The 17,846-nt window shown below is 46.1% G+C and overlaps 1 long non-coding RNA gene across 2 annotated transcripts in view; it reads left to right on the top strand.

Annotated features, from left to right (window-relative positions):
• LOC126546113 (uncharacterized) overlaps positions 1-17,846 on the top strand; it is a 182,995-nt gene that overhangs the window by 1,581 nt on the left and 163,568 nt on the right. For both annotated transcript variants that reach the window (XR_011892175.1, XR_008608622.2), the window contains exons 2-3: positions 220-404; positions 771-921. This is a non-coding gene — a long non-coding RNA (uncharacterized lncRNA). The remainder of the gene's footprint in view (positions 1-219; positions 405-770; positions 922-17,846) is intronic.

Raw genomic sequence — 17,846 nt, 5'->3', positions numbered from 1 at the left:
TGAACCAAAGCTGTTTCACTTAACTGTTGCAATTAGTTTGAATTACCGGCTAACGGTCAGCACGAGCCACGCTGTGGGCAAGTTCGCAGGTGACGTAGATGCCTTAAATGCCTCACTAAATGTTGCGCAGTTATCATGTGCCTTACGTCGTGAACTGTCCGCGCTGACACAGTGCTTACACAGTGACACGTAGCAGTAAGTTGGTACACCAAATTTCAGTGGCCGGAACGCTGGAAAAACATCACGAGACATACAAGCGCGGGATGGGGTTGCCAACCGGTTACTAAAGAGCCCGACCAGAGTCGGTCTCTCACAATGGCGGCCGAGAATCGTCGTCGCCTCTAACTGAAGCAGAAGGTTGCCGGCCACATGGCAGTCCGCTACACCCAAGAAGTAAACTTAAGGTGTAGTAGCCTTTTTATGATTGCAACAGTCTTTACTGCGTGCTTCTTCAGTCATCTTTGACGCCTTTCAATGTGACTTCAATATTTGCTTATTTAAATCGGAACCCCTCATTTAGACGGGGGCGAAAAGCAAAAACACCCGTGCACCGTGCATTGGGTGCACGGTAAAGAACTCCAGGTGGTCAGAATTAATCCGGAGTCCCCCACTACGGCGTGCCTCAACATCATATCGTGGTTTTGGCACGTAAAACTCCAGAAAAAAATTTAAAGCAAGCAGCACAGTTGTGAAAAAATAGGTAGAAACTACGGTTACTGTCGCCTCGCAAGTGCAACCTACGATTGTCAACTACTCCTTTTTTTTTTCAGAGGTGTGCTTAATGTTCAGACATTTCCCAACAGACGCTTGGTACCCAAGGTGGCAGTAATTGTAGAGGACTGCAGGTGTCTCAGCATGGACGACGCGTCCGCTCTGGCAGTCGTGTAGTATCGTGGAACTTCGTCTGCGGACTCTTGCAAGGTGAGCCAAATTTTCTCACTCTTTCCTCTAGGGTCCCCGATTGTCATATAAATACACTTGCAAGGTACAAACTACCACTTTTCTATTAGAAAACAACTTCTCTTTGCCTGCGACCCTCGGTGCTGCTTTTCCATAGTATACAAATTATTCTACAGCCGGCGAAACGGCTGTCATGTTACTCTCTGTTCTCTGAGGGCACTATAACTGCCTGACCTATTACAGATTCAACCAAAAAAGGCATGGATAACATCTGTGAGATAATAAAATGTTGGGCTGACCATTCAGTTGATCGCCTGCCTCACGCTAAACCGTGTCCCACCTTTACGAATGCGTCTCCATCGCAGTGGTGGTAGCGGTAAGAAATGCCGCAACAGTTATAGCGCTTGCTCTGGCAGTGAAATATTATAAACAAACGCTCAATTTGCAATGCGTAATTGAATATTGTAATGACACCAAATGTGTCCAAAACCCGCGAAAACGGTCAATGCACAAAAGCAGTCGTAACTACTGCAGGCACTCGGTGATCGCGTTACCTAACACATCCCTTTCTTTTCTTTCTTATTTGTTCCTTAGTGAGTCCGCAAAGTACGTTAATTTGACACGTATTCATAAAGCTAGCGAGGGAAAGCGGACATCGTACAGTATTAAAACAACGGAGACAGTGCATTGATCTCACCTACCAAGAGCGTACAGCGCTTTAATGTCTGGTACCGCTTTTGAGAAATGCTGCGCACACAGGGTAGGCCGGCACGGGCATGCATTCATCAAAGACTCTAGAAAAAGGAATACAGGAGTATGCAATGTTCATGAGTGCATGAGGAGCGCGTGTTCAAGGCCATGCTCTCACCATCCTGAACTGTCGCTGTCTTCAGAGAAAAAAAAAACGCCGAAGGAAGATGCTGATTTATTCCTGGGGTTCAACGTCCGGAAGCAGCGCTGGGTCTATGAGAGACAGACGGCAGAAGCGGCGGGCGGCGCATTAATTTTGACAAGCTGGTATTCTCTAACGCGCGCCTAAACACAAGTACACCAGCGTTCTCTCTTTTTTTTTCTGCATTCCGCCCCCATCTAAATGCAGCGCCATGGCATCGAGTCGTATCCATGGCATCGAGTCGGAAGAAGAAAGTCACTGAGCTATCGCGGCTGGAGGGAGGACGATGCCGTGGCCGACTTAGCATGAGAGCATGGAAGCCATTTTGGCGAAACAGCTAACCACCGTGTTCGTGTGTGTGTGTGCGTAAGTGCACACACACAACACGCACACAAAGGTCACGGACGCTGCCCCCTCTGGGTAATAACAATAAACAAAGCTTAGGTTCTGCGCATGCGTAGTCTTAACGGTCCTATTTTTATGGAACGCGAAACATTCTTAAGCACCTCCGAGCCGTTTGCATTTGCTATTTCCCAAGCGCTCGATTCAAAATCATGCTCCTGCCAAATTTCAGCAGGCCCGCATGTCATTCTAATACACGCCGCATTGGCCCAGCGACTGTGGTGTTGCGCAGCTAAGCGCGAGTTTGCGGGTTCGATACCGAACGCGTCGGCCGCATTTGTACGGGGTCTGCATACAAAAACACGCCCGTGAACTTAGATTTAGGTTTCAGTTTCAGTTTCATTTTATGATTCTTTAACTACAGTGAAAAAGTTAAAGATAATAAACAGATGACGGTCCCAAAGTGAAAGACTGCAACGGGACCCCTCGGTTAATAATATCAGTGTAGAGAAGTATTAAAGATGGGCAAGCTAGGTAAAACAAACAAACACAGTCGCGTAAAATGCAACACGGAAAAACTAAACAAATGAAATACTTTTGTCAGTATACAATCTTATAGTGCAAAAGAATACTGTCAATACGTACAAATGGCAAAGGTACTATAATGAACGATATAAACTTAGTTATACATGTAAAAAAGCTTAAGGGCACGTTTAAAAAATAAATAAAAATAAATAAGAATGCATGAAAGGATGAAAGGATGAAGATTTAATGATGTTGAGTAAACCATTCCATAGCTTTATAGCCACGAATAACGATGTCATTTTCCATAGTTAGAATGAACCATAAGTACACGTTAAAAGATCCAGGTGGTCAAAATTAATCCGGAGTTGCCCCCTTACGACTTGCCTCATAATCAGGTTGCAGTTCTGGCACGTAAAGCTCCAGAAATAAATTTTTTGACACTTCTAATGTAATATCTACACGTCATTTACTTTAAAATGTGACTATCTTTATCCATGTTCCTGTGTTACAGGGAAACCTTTCATTGAAATAGTGGGAACACCAGTGAGAACCCAGGTTTCATTACACGAGGAACAGAAAGCGGACTCGAAGAAAACGACACATTCTATGCGTTTAAAATTAAAGGTCTCCTTTACCCGAAGAAATAATTATAATTAAAATAAAGACCTGCAGTATAAATGTTTTTGTGGCATTATTTTAATCTCTTATAAAAGATGTACGAAACACTATGTAGCCGACTATCTAGTGACTGTGGAGGCAGTCCGCATTAAGGTTGGTATACTCGTTTTGGAATGGCCTTAATTCATGGCCATGTTTGTACTTTTTTAAGTATGCTTTGTGACCGAAAATTACTTCGGCGAGCTCAGCCTTGTTGTGGCTCTGAACGGCTTAGCACCGTGCTTTGCGTTAAGTTACCAAGCTATCGAGGTGGGCGTCTCCATAAGCATTTTCTTTATCGCCGTCAATAAATGGTAAAACTGAGGACATCACCCGCCGTGGTTGCTCAGTGGCTATGGTGTTGGGCTGCTGAGCACGAGGTCGCGGGATCGAACCCCGGCCACGGCGGCCGCATTTCGATGGGGGCAAAATGCGAAAACACCCGTGTACTTAGATTTAGGTGCACGTTAAAGAACCCCAGGTGGTCAAAATTTCCGGAGTCCCCTACTACGGCGTGCCTCATAATCGGAAAGTGGTTTTGGCACGTAAAACCCGATAATTTTAAAAACTGAGGACATCGAACGCTTTCCATTTACATAAGAACTCATTGTTGAATTTGGGGAGTAATTTTGCGCCCGTAACAAACGAATTCTCGCTACTAAGGGTACGAATATCATATGCGCTGGTGCCCGTCTATTCCGGGGTCGTTGGCTAGTTCGTGCTTCCTGATGTCATGGTTAAGAACTATAGCTATTGCGCAGCCGGGAAACATTTCACTGTTGATCGGTTTGACTGGCATAAAGCAGACCACGGCCTGCTTACCCAACGAATATATCTGGCAAACATGGCAGTGTAACGAAAGTCGCAGTGCTCGTCTCGTTTATAATCCAAGAATACACACATCGCCGTTTACTGTCCCTACCCATGCGTCACTTGTGCAAGTGAGGATGTAAAGGTAACTTGAAAGCTTTTTTTTTTTCACAACAGTGCTTTAAACGACTAAACTGCAATTGCCCGCGTAATTTCTTAAATATGCCCGCTGGCTCAGTGACTCAGTACGAGGTCACCGTTTAAATTCTCAGCGGAAGGATTTCGATGATAGCGGTATATAAGAAAATTTGTGTACTGGGGGCTTTGTGGGCACGTTAAAGAAAATCAGGTGATGGAAATCAGTCCTAATCCGCCACTATGCGTTACCTTGGAACGTTTAACATCATAACTCGGCCTACATTTCTTTCCCTAGGTACAAAACACAAATGTCTTTTTTTTTTGCCGTATCCTACTGCATGCTGGAATTGTTGACACCCCACAAAAAACGGAAATTCCGTCAAAAAAAAGAAAACATCCCTAACAGCGATCGCGGAGAATCCACGTGCCTATTTGTCGGCGTCGCATTAGTCTTTCCTGTACCCTAGATGGCACAGGCGGTGGCTGCCTAAATTGTGCGCCGCCAAGCAGCAAACTGGCAGTCGTGACCTCGAAAACGTGACTGCCGTTGAAGGCGTGCGAAAATGACATTGTCTCACTGCTTGAGAAAAAAAACTTAATTGAGGAGCGCGAGGTGAATAGTTTTCGGCAGATAAATTAGTTCGTGCTACCACATCTTCTGTAACTAGGTTTTTGTTGATTTCGCAGCGGCAGAGTGGCGAAATAATGAACGCTTTCGCGTTCTCCGTGAGGCACTCTCGTGGTAACGTGATCTAACTTACTGCCGAAAATCTACGGAGTGAACCGTATATTCCGGCGGAAACTGGGCAAGTTCACGGCTTCCAAGTTCACATACAATGTGACGTCTGCCGTTGACAGTGTGTTCCACACCTGACGCCATAGCTGTTGGTGGCGCTGCCTAACACCCCCAGGGATTGATAGGACCGGCTGCGTTACAGGCGTCAGTAACGGCACAAGGGAGATATGGCAGTTTTAAGGAAGAGAAAATAAATTAAGGCGAGGTAGGCAAAATGCTAGACCGAAAAGCATGTATAACATACCCGATTAGCTCAAGCAGGTTAGGTGAATATTTGTCACCGCCACATTTCAAAGATGATGCCAGTAAATCATCATCGTCATCGTGGCGAGGTTTACAACGCATACGCAAATATCCAAGAACGTGGACGCGGGGACAGCAGCCGCTGTAGCTGAATTCATAGATAATTGGATGCGCCATGCGGTGGTTATGGATTCGGCTACATCCGGTGGCATTTTCTTTAACCTTTATTTTCCGTTTTATGATTATTTTTACATTTCAATTGAAAGACGAGCATCATTTCCGTTATGTTTTTCTTCACTTAATTGAGTGTTGACTTGGTTTAGCTGTTCCTATAACAATAAAGTGAGCCACTCGGTTCTCTTAATATTTCTCGCCCATAACTGTGGGCAAGCAGGAACGTGAACGACTATGAGGCATGTGCGCGATCATTGAATAATGAAGAAGAAAAATGGTAGGATCATCACTGTGATCGGGATAAATTTTATCTGTTGCGCAGATTTATTGGACGTATAACAAGTGCTTTGTTATCTTGAGCGAAATGATGTTACCCACTTGTCCTGGCAGTGAACATACTTCTCTCATAATGAGGAGCTTCTCGAGCTGTTCAAGTTAATGTGTTGAATCAAGGATCGGGCGGAAGGAAGCTTTCCAGAACCAGGACCGAAAAAAGACAAAACGACGTTCCCATTTGTACCTCTTACGCAGACACAGCCCAGACACCGTATAAGTTAAGTTTCACTATTCATGCTATTTTAGCTTTGCAGGGTTACTTACATTCTGAGCCGCTTCTTATTTCTGTGATATATTGTTCGGCCAACCTTTTGCTTGAGTTCGGCGAGAACTCAAGCAAATCCCTAGTGGTGGGCCAAGTCAACCGGTTGACGTGCTGCGACGCGACGAAGAGGCAACGAAGCTGCGCCTGAGCACGGCTTCCGCGTGTAGCATGGTGCGAGACTGCGCGGCGCGCAGGTGGCATCCGAGGGTTCTGGCTGGTTGTGCAGGTTGGTCGAGGTCGTAGCTGGTTTTCTATGCCCGGACTAAGTCTAGAATAAAGTGCTGGGCGCATGTCACGCCACGTATCGGCATAAGCGGTGACCTGCAATTGATTCGAATGCGCAGTCTTAGAACGGGCTAGAAATTTCCGTATTATATATATATTCCATAGAGGCAAGGACGTCTGCAATGATATGTGAATCTGCGTGTTCTTCCAACTCTTTCTCTCACCTAAATACGTGCGAATTTCTTATACACATCTCTTTGTGAATACCAGTCTACGTTATCACTGAAAATATCGGAGCGCGAATAGAAACATTCACATGGTGAATAATATTACCATTCGAATAGTTAATATGTTTTTATACGTACTGCTCCATACCTCTAGGTAGTTGAACAGTCTTCGTACATTGCACTATCCTAACGTTCCCGACAAAGCTGGTTCAACGATCGCTTTCAATGAACTCACTTCATACGAAAGTTCTGAAGGTATTGCAGAGAAGCACCATTTTCCTGAGCTGCGGGCTGCTAATGACAGTTCTATATAAATTAGCGCAGCCCTCTGACCGAGGCCCTACTAGCGGTTTGCTCCGCTTAGAGGCCTTTGATGAGGCACTCCAGTGGCAGCAAATGTGCGTTGAGCAATGATCATCAGAGCCGCGCGCGGTGCTCCCAATTATTGCACCCGCCTCAAATTCCTGCCATCTGGCCGTTAGTAACGAGGCTCAGTGAAATATCCACGGCAGCCGTTCGCCGGAGAGTGCTTCTTTTTCTCCCAAGAAAAAGGTTTCCAAAAGGCCGCCTATAAGGGCGCGAGTGTTGATGCCTGTTTCTCTTACTCAGGTTGCCGGCGGCGGCGGCAGCGGCGACCGAAAAGGGGGAGGGGGATGTCGGGGGGGGGGGGGGGATGGCCCGTCGAGCCCCCTGTGCTCTCCGTTTCTTCTTGCGTGCACCCCGTCCGGCAGGAAAGGCGTCTTCGCGGCGGAGCATCGCCTCCGACGAAGGCGGCGCCGTGGCATTGGACGATGACGGCAACGGATCCAACAACAAGGCGCTTCGGCGCTGAATCTCTGGAATGTGCATCGATCGGGAGCGGAGGTGGAGCCTGGGCCCCGCACTGGCCCGGGCCCCGCTCCGCCGCGCAACCCTTTCGGGGCTCCCATTGGCAGAGACGGGCGCGGCCACGCCTTCCGCCTGAACACTGCAGCGGCTGCCGTACGCTCCGTCTGTACCTTGGGCACACTTTCTTTGTTTGATCTCTTCTTGTTCTCCTGTCGCAATCGACCCCCTCTCCTTCCATCCTTCCTTCATCCTCGAACCCCTAGACTGAACCCCCCTCTTCTTTTCTGACATCTTTCCCGCGCACTCACACAAGTACTATTCATTTCCTTTAGGTATTTCTCTTTTGCTCCTTCAACCTTTGCATTTTGCCGGGACGTTTTTCATCTTTCATTGAGGCACTCGGTTTTGTTTCCAGCGTTAATCAAAGCCCCTTCTCTGTCTCTTGGCGCGGAAGAGAGGGCAATGCAAAGTGGGTGGGGAGAGGCACGTCGTCCAAGGACGTCTTTGGCCGATTCCAAGATGGCGGGGGCCTCGGACGTTACTTTTCAGAAGAGGATTTACTCTGTCATGCGAAACCTATGAAGTTCGGAGCGGCTACTAAAAGGGAGAAAGTAGTTTTGTACTTTAAGCCGGCCCAAAGAAATGAAAATCTGGAGAGCTGCGATGAGCAAGAGAAAGAGAAAGAGAGCCCCTATAGGCTAGTTGTTTCACACGCAGTGTCTGCACTGCAGAAGGTGGCTTGATTAACGTACATATTTTTTTTTTTTTGCTTTTTACGACGTCCCTGTTTGTTGGCAACTCCGTTTCCGTAAAACGCACTATTTTTACAAACCACCCCGCCGCTAACACTCAAGAGCGGTTAAGTTCACCTAAAAAAATGATGCATATTAAATTTCACAAGGAGGCTATGTAACGTTCGTTACAACCACTCTGATATCCTTGCCGGAGATGGGCGGCACAAAGGCTAGAAAAGAAAACGAAAGGAAGAATACACATGAATGCGAGAAAGGCTTGCATCTCGTTCTTGCTTTCGACCCCGCCTTTGACCGACCGGCTCAAAAGCTCGACACTCTTCTGCAGCTTCATGCGCACTAAATGCAAATAGAAAAACCTGAGAACATGGTTCCTCCCTTTGCTCGCCAAGAGAAGAATGCTGGCCGTTTGAATGGTCGGTGTACGAAGAGAAAAGTGAAGAGGCGACGATCGGACGTAAAGAAAAAGCGACACCTGTTGTTTAAGCGCAGCCGGCCGGAACAAAAGTTTTTCTGTCAGTAAGGTCGCAGCTGCGGCAACCAGAGCTGAGTTGCATGTTTGGCGCTGATACGAAAACTTGGCGCAGCCTCATTTATGGCGCTCATGAACGTTCTAACACCAAGCGCCGTCGTTCTTAGTCTGCGGCGCAGAGGCTAGTGCGATGATAACCATAGATGGCCTGCAGGCCGGCCGACGCGGCGCCGGACACCGCGGCCCAGGAGGCACATGACTGCGCTTTTGTTCCGTAGTGAACGAACGGTAATATGCCACAAATTAACCCGTATAGAAGGAAGAAAAGTATTGGATTGATCTTAATTATGCTGTTAAATAACACTAAAGAGTGCCGGCCCATTTTGTCATCGTAAAACTATCACAGCTAAGCTGGTGTTGATCGTCTGCTTAGGTCGGATCAACAGTTGTCTTAGGCAATCTGTTGCTATCGTCCTGGTAGTTTGCGTATTTTAATTTAGGAGCCTGCTTTCTTCGTTTACTACTGGATCTTTCACTGAGTTCTGGCCCCGTATTCGCAAACTTTCTCTTGCGTAAGAGTGTTCCCTCATGGACGCGTGTTCGGACGTGGTAAAAATATCGTCGCCATGGCATTGTCCAATCACGGGTGGCACTTACATGCGATAAGCGTTGTGAATATCAGCCCAGATATCACATGGTGACCACATTCCTATCGCTTGCGGCTTTTTCTTTGGTTTTTGGTGTGATCTGACGTGCTACCGCATGTTCAATGTTCGCTTGGCTTCCTGAGACGGATTGGCGAGGGAAATTTGCTAGCTTGTTTAAGTACTCTTGATACGTACGAAGTGGTTCGTTCTGCTTTCAATTTTTTACGAAAGAGCCGCCATTCGCTTTCACTGAGACAATGGTACTCTAGGGCTACGACTCTTGGTAAGCGAAAATTATCATTTTGTATGGAATCCCCTGTTTTCAACTATCTGAGACCGTCGTCGCAGAAATGCCCAGTATACCCACGCCCACATACATGTACGGGTGGTTCTCTGTGAAAGGGAACGCGTGGCCGGTGCTCTGCGGCGGCTGCTTAAAGCGCCAACAAGTGGCAGCAAGACGAAGTACGTCCGCTTTTGACGTCATCAATTGGCAGCCAGAATAACTAGGCATGGCCGATAGGCAGGCTGGAATTAGCTGGACACCCCCGGCATGACTGTTGCGCAAGGCGCTGGGCCTGCCGCGCAACGTCTGCTGCTAGCGAACCGCGCTGGGTATGCGAGCGTAATGGAAACGTGGAAGTGGCAACATACGCCCGGTAGCTATTAAGTACTCCCAGCGTAAATTACCGCTTAAGCATTCTAGGGCTACTTCCCTCGGAAATCTTTCCGTCTGTTTGTCTGTCTGTAACGCCTGACACGACGCAGTTCATGCATAGGTAAACATGGGGTCCAATAGAGGTATATATGAGAATGCCTTATACCCGTGCCACACGGGCACAGAATATGACTTGCTAATGCCTTAAATTTTAAGGCCATTTGCGTGATGCCACACGGACAAACCTAATGGCATTTGACTTATTGCCATTTGTTATTTAATGCGTTCACCAGAACTCATTTGACTGAGAAATGCGCAGCCTCGACTTCATAGCTTCCGCACTGCAGTATAATTGAAGTATTTGAAACAGTCTCTACCATGTAAAACCTATTTTATACACAACTTTCAACTACAATGCTCCTGCAAGGAGTTGTACTTGGTTAACTTCCTCAGGTCAGCATTGGAACGGCTTCGACAATCCAAACACCATTTTAAGTTTGGGCTTTGGATTTGACTTGGAATGGCCGAAGTTGCTATGTTCGGTAGGAGCGTTGTAAAAGATAGCAACAAACTCAAGCTCACGGAACTATAGTATGCTTGCTTTTATGATTCGCTGTTCATGAAGGCGCAAAGTAAACTTGCAAATGTGTATTTATTTTTTATTTAGTACTTTAAAATTGCTCACTTCAGAAGAGGCTGTCATCGACATCAGCACATCAAATTAGTTAAGCGTAACGATAATTAATTGTGGTCAATAAATAGTGAGGCTCATTAAAATTAATTTATGTTAAATTAGACTAGTCAAGAGTAACTAAGGTTAAGTCAATGGAGCCTAATCAAGAATAATTTAGGGCGCTTGAGAGTAGTCTGACCTAATTAAAAAATCCTAATTAATAATTAGTTGGCTACTTATGCAAACTTATCCATCATATCTTTCAATAATCATAATTTATTAATTACGAAACTAAGCAAATATCGTCATTATAGAAATATTTAAGTCTAATTAATCTATTAACGCATTATATTAGGACTAGTTGCTACAGCCAACGTTTGACCTGAGTATTTTGCTCTCTCCCAAACCGCTCCGAATCAGGTGAGGCTTGTTCGCGCTATGCGAAGAAGCGGAAAGCCCGAGCTGCGTGCTGCAAAAAGTATGCAGAAACTACACTGGAGCTGTCTAAGAATGCATGAGCATACTCCCAAATTTCAGTTGGTCGAATCCTAAATTTAGGTTGGCACACCCCCAAATTTAATATGGCCCTCGGCAACACTTGAAGTTGGCCCAGCACCAAACTTCAGTTTCCCGACCCCTCAATTTCAAGTTGACCCAGCCCCAAATTTCAGAAGCTTCCCCATGCATTTGTATTGAGCCCTATGTATCCCTGTGGGCGTTCTCTCTGATAAATTTTATTTTTCTTTCAGGTTTCAATTGCTCCTTATAGCTTATAAATCTACCAATCATCTACATTTACACTATTATAACGATTACATGTCTTAACTTCGCATATTACGCATTTTTGTGCAGATACAAGGCATTAAACTTTTCGCGTGATGGACAGATTTGCCTGGGGATCTCGCCAAAGAATGCTTACGCACTGAAATGCGCTGGAAGTACTCACTAACTAGCGGTCATATGTTGGTACCTCCGCGTTCGCGTGGTTACCAGGGTGGTTAGCTTTATCGACAGACGCTGCACTGCAGGCCCCGCAGCTTGCGCATCCGTCTGGCGTGGGAGAGAGTCCAGGAGGCGCTTGCTTATCACTCGTGTCTGGTTATTCGTGCCACCAATAGACCGTTTCATCGGGCGAGGAGGATAGGGCGCGCGGAGAGCCTTTCCTCCTCTCTGGCTTGGGCGATCCGGCGCGGCGCTGCTTGAAAGTTTTGCTGTCGCGTGCTCCGGAACGATTTCGAGATGTTTTAGATGTTACTTTGTGAAATTTACGCCATATTCGTTCATATAAGGTCGTCAGGGAAGCCTTTCGGTGCATTGGTAACTACTGTAGGCAGAAATATGTCTTGGGGGCGCAAAAATGTCACTCGCATGATCAGCCGCGGTGTACGCGCATTATCAGTCGCGGTGCGTGTATGTGTTGTTTACTATTTTGATTATATCGATTTTAATTCAACAAAGAAAACCAGCGTCTCTGTATTACCAGCATTAAATAGTAAATCAGCTCACTGTCTGATCAAATGGCGTAGGGAGTAAAACAAAACATAAGAGCGCATGCTCGTGCACGGCCAACCTAAGGCAACCACGAAACATATGAGCGGCAGGCGCTATCAAATATTTGTGATACACTGGCATCGTTCTCGCGCATTTCAAGTCTAGTATGCTTGAAATTACCATATGTCTACGCTAGCCTTGCTGCATGAGGCCCATGGCACTGCTCAACACAGCGATCACTGCGGTTGGTGAGCCAGCACGATACATATATAAGCTGTGTGCTTCGGCATTGCCTTTTTGGCCTGTATACAGCCATAATATATGAGAGGGTTCGCATAAAAAGAATGCGATGGCTATTTTTGAGCGCCAAATTTCCGTAATACGAGTGAGTGCGTCGTAGAGAACTGAACGAACACAACCGAAAAAAAATTCGGTTATCATCCTCTTTCTCTAAAAAGCAAGAGAAAACGGGCTAACGCCGCACAACGTTTATAAATATATAACCGCTGATGCCGTATGCTCAGACCATGCGCTATATAGAACAAAGATATCTGTAATCCAGAACCTACTACTGCTTAGGACGCTCACGCAGTTCGTAAACGGTCGCTTTGCTGGACAAGCTTAATTCAGACTGTAAGGTATGCTACTATTACTAGCCAAAACTATTTTATTCAAGGGTGGAAGCTTCATCCATCCAACCAAGTAGTCACGCAATGTAACCTGCAGCGAACAGTTTGAACACTTGTCAAAGTATAACAGCACAGCTCCTATCGTAGCAGAACGGTACCCATGCTGTTACGATCGTCGCGTATGTTTCATGGCCCCTAAACCGCAGCTTAGAAGTAGAGGATAATACTGCAATAGGTCACATTAGTGATTGGAACATTCGGAAATACTCAATTGCCTTCCGAGGCTGATTGTAGGCTCAAATATGCGTGCACCCCCCCCCCCCCCCCCCCCCCCCCCCCATCGCGCTGCGTGTTCCGTCCACCTCAACGCCAGCAGAAATTCCGGCCATGGCGCCTTAAACCACTTCAGCAAGTCTCACAGAACTGTTCACCACGTAGAAGACGCACGTCATACTAAACAGACCGCACGACCGCGAAAACAAACGCCAGAACCTACCGCCGAGCGTATACCTGCCATGCCAAAGACCGCTTTCACCCAAGCAAGTATGGCGCTGCTCATAGGCGGCGCCACTGCGTTCACAATATGGCGGCGCCTACGAAAAAACGGTCTATAGATGACGCCACAAGGGGATGTGCGTCCTCTAGCTGCCACCTGCTAGCGCTCTAAGCAGCCTCCGCAGAGTATACAGGCCACGCGCTCGCGTGTTCCCTTTCATAAAAGACCACCATGTACATGCAGGAGCCACAGCTATTGTCGTATGGCTACTTTCATACAGCGCAGATTGTGGAGAGCTCGATCCAGCACGGGCGCAGCACCCACGAGCAACTCTCGCCGCTTCTCCGGTCACGTGCTTCTACGTCACACCACTCCGCTTCTCCTTCATTGCCGCTCCATCACTGTCATCCTGCATGTTGCTCCGCCGCTAACATACCTTCATAATACTATCGCACTATACTTTATTACCTCACAGACGATGAACGTCACTAACGGCACCGCAGCGCCTTATGAGGAAGCTTTAGCTCGGGGCCAGCGCCGCTTTCTCTATTCAAATACATGTAACGTAGAAACGTTCTGATGAGACAACCACTGGACCAGTATGAATAAACTTTCTTGGGTTTCAGAAAGAAAATTAATTCACAGCAATTGCAGACGCACAATGTTGATTTATGACCTCATTTTTTTATATATGTGTAAGCATATATGAAAAAAATTCAAGTACAAAGTCTACATATCAGTAACTCCACACCAGAAACAGATATCGCAGTTCGGTAACCTGTATTTGCTATAGAGAGTCTAAAGCGGACAAATTTTATAAATGACGTGAAATTGTTACAACGCTTACGAGGGTTTTGCAAAAGAAGGCCAAACAATGAAACCTTCCTTACCTCAGTAAGGAAGCCTTCATTGCGGTGAGGCTGCCTTATGTCACTCTGAAAGCCTCCTTATTGAGGGGCGCCCTCAGTGAAGGCTCCCTTGGTGCTTCCTCCAGCGTAAGGTAGCTCCGATATATTTGAGAGCGGTGTAAAATACATCAATTTTGTCCGCTTAAATGTCTCTATGGGTGCAGTTTTCAAACTATGATATAGTTACTTATTACTTAATTAAAGAGTTGAAAATTGGTGCTTATTATTATTATTTTTTTGAGTATCGAAATTTTCAACAACTTTTGTGAAAACAAATTACAGATGCCACGCGCTGTGAAATTGGTTTAAGCGAAGCCTTTCCTTGGTGTTTGCGAAGAACCATGCCCTTGGTTAGCAACTATTTTCAAGTATCGAGCACACGACCAAGTTGGACAGATTTTAACCGAAAAACGCTAGCTCAACTTAAAGTTGTGGCGCTCGAACATCCGAATACCACGCATGGTGGCGACGGTGTGACGACGTTGCGACTAGGGATCATCGATTATTTATTTTATTCGATTAACAATTAATCATTCATAATCTTAGCCTTTAATTGAATTATCGCTTTTGATGCTGGTTTTGCATGGATTAATTGATTAAACGAAACTTTTGCCGGGCACTTTTCAACAGGTTGAAACACAGTCATCTACTTTTGTAGGACCCTATATTACTGTTTGAGAGGTGTGCCAAGTTTGAAACAGAAATGTATAAACGTTTGATAAAGGATAATCTTTGACTTGTTAAGGACTAAACATAGTTGCTACTAGTGGCTTTGAAAAGATAAACAAGATATGTTATAAAGCGGCGCCTAATGCAGAATTAAATAAGATACATGGCACTAGCGAATCCCTGTACAGTACAGTTAAAAAGGGAATCAGAAAAATGGCAGAAGTGACAGCTGAAATCCAACTGAAATATGCAAGAAATTGCAATGCACAGGAGAAACAGTGACTAGTTTCGGATCGTAAACCAGATACTCTTTTCTAGAGAGCGAAAGAATGTCAATGGCTGCGATGTTTGGTTAAAACCGACGCGTTCTTGGAATGGCCACACAATCAGCATGCGAGAGTCGATGCTCGGACGCTCCAGATTTGTTGGAATGGACATGATCGTGGGAAATACACGCTCCAAACCGGCGCGCATGCTGTGCCACGTCTTTAGTGGACTGAGAGTGGCACGACGATCAACGACTGGGTTGCTGTAGTATTCATTGAATTGCGAGGGCATTTAAAGAACCCACCTTCAAGCGGCATGGTGGCTCGGCATCACTCGGTACTCGGAAAAACAGTCGACAGTCGCTCTAGCACAGCCGCACAGTCGTGCGCAGCCATTCCAGGACGATTTCAAAAATTCGGGCCACTCCTGTCAAACTCGCGAAAACGATTAATCCAACAGATGCTAATCGATTAATCGAGTAGACTAAAAGAAATGTGGACATCGATGAAGATTAATCATTTTGCGGGATACAATTAATCGATTAATCATTCATCGATATTACCAACCCAATTACGGCACTTAAATGACAACGACAGAATGAGGACGATTGAACGGCCTTGACGACAACTGTACGACGATGGAATGACGAAGAAATGACGACGGTGGAACGATGACGACAGTACGACGATGATGGCATGACGGCGACAGAACGACGACAATGCGATGGCGACTGGACGACGACGATTGCTTGACTACGACGGCATGCCGACAATCGGATGACGAAACTGGTATGAGGACAATGGAACGAAGACTACGGCATCGCGTCGACGATATAACAACTGATGCATGAGAATGACTCTACGACAACGCAATGACGACGATGGCATGACAACGGCGGTAGTGACGACGCGGTAATGACTACGATAGAATGACGACGCGTGAAACATGACGGCATGGCGACAATCGGAGGAATTTCTGCAATGTGACGATATTATGACTAAGACGGCAAGACGGCAATGGGATGACCACAACGGGATGACGACAATCGAATGAAGAAACTGGAATGACGACGACGCAACGACCACGAAGGCATCACGACGACTGTAAGACCATGAATGCTCGATGACGATGCAATGACGACGATGGCACGACAATGGTGGCATAATCACAATGGAATGACGACAGCATGATTACGACGGCGTGATGACGATAGTATGATGACGACAGAGTGAAGACGACGGAATGATGGTGACGACGTGATGACGGCAGCGTGATGACGACGACAGTGCAACCCAAGGACGACGATACAATGAAGACGGCGGAGCGATGACGGCGGCGTGACAGCGAAGGAATGATCACAACGAAATGTTGGCGATTGAATGACGACGGCAGTATGACGACGGCGGAAGGACGACGACAGTGTTTGTTTTAGAGGTATCGTCCACGCTTACGTACGTGACCTGCCACCCGGGGCCGCCTTAGTTGGCATTAGATGCGGTGTCGGTTTGCACTATCCCCGGCACCGAACAATGTGCAAGACAGCACCTTCGTATAAATACACATCAATATATTCGCCGAGATACCTGCCAACAAAGCAGCCAGCAGCCGCGTCAAATCGGAGAAGGTACGCAAGGAAAGCTTCGCTTTAAACATTGACGGCGTAAATAAAAGAAAGGACTGCTTCCTACAAGTCACTAGATTTTAACTTTTTCTTTGAAATGCCACAAACCTAATCAAATTTGGTGCAGTGAATGCTGAGCAAAACGATTTCTCTATTCCCATGTATTTAGATAAGAGGCCGCGAAGTAAAGTATCAACAGCAGTAACAGCCTAATGTAGCCTATATCACTTACATTGTGAGGAAGATGGGCGTCCGGTGTACCAGAGCTTCTCATGAATCACAAGACAGCAGCCCGTAAACTTCGCTTTGCAGACATGGAAATGCAGGAGGACGTTACCGCTGGAAATTCTCAAAGCTGTAAACCCCTGCTCGGAAATGTAGCTTAGAAGATCCCATCCTACCTTGCACAGTAGTCATTGTTGCTCGAGTTCCCCCTGTAGTTTTTGTCACAAACAATTCTCCGGGAGATTTAGGGAACGCAAGTAAATTGCAGTGCTCATAAAGCATTTTCTCTTAGCTTAGTTTTGCTAACTTAAGGAGCAGAATGTGCCGGACACAAGTGGCTACTCCTCTCCCGCTACGTCGCTAATGCCCCGCTATATGCCAAATGCCAAGTCTTGATCGCCAGATGCCAATTTTTTAGCTGTTTAATTCTGAAGAACTTATAACTGGGAAAATGGGTACACTTGAATAGTGAAGAAAGCAGCGGCAAATGCGCAACACGAAGGGTGGAGAGAGAGCGAAAGAGAGCGAGCGAAATAAACACTTTATTTAAAATCTATGATTGAGTCGGTGGAGGCCCTCAGTCCAAGATCTCGATCGTGCACTTCAACGCAGCGTTTACGAACTCCACCAAGTACGCCTGTGCCGGCAAGGAGATGGCCTGGAGAAGGAAGAAGGGGGAGATAAGAGGGGGGGGGGGTCAACTTCTTCTCAAGCTTCTTTGTTAACCTACAAATGTCTACCCAGTGTCTTAGTACTCGTTAAATACAATTATTGTACACTTTATTGGACTGCCTCGGTCTCATAATAAAACCTAGTTTCCTTTAAAAAAATTCAATAATCTGTTAGAGCACTCTAAAATTCCTAGTTGAAGGCGTTGCAAGGTTCTGCATGTAGTTGCCCGAGAGTAAACTATACAGTAATAGCAGCAAAGGAATATCTACTGTCTTCTTGAGCTACCAATACATTGTGTTGTCACTCAC

The sequence above is a fragment of the Dermacentor andersoni genome, chromosome 1 (assembly GCF_023375885.2).
Source record: "Dermacentor andersoni chromosome 1, qqDerAnde1_hic_scaffold, whole genome shotgun sequence".
In the NCBI taxonomy this organism is placed as follows: Eukaryota; Metazoa; Arthropoda; class Arachnida; order Ixodida; family Ixodidae; genus Dermacentor; species Dermacentor andersoni.
This window is presented reverse-complemented; position numbering and strand designations above follow the sequence as displayed.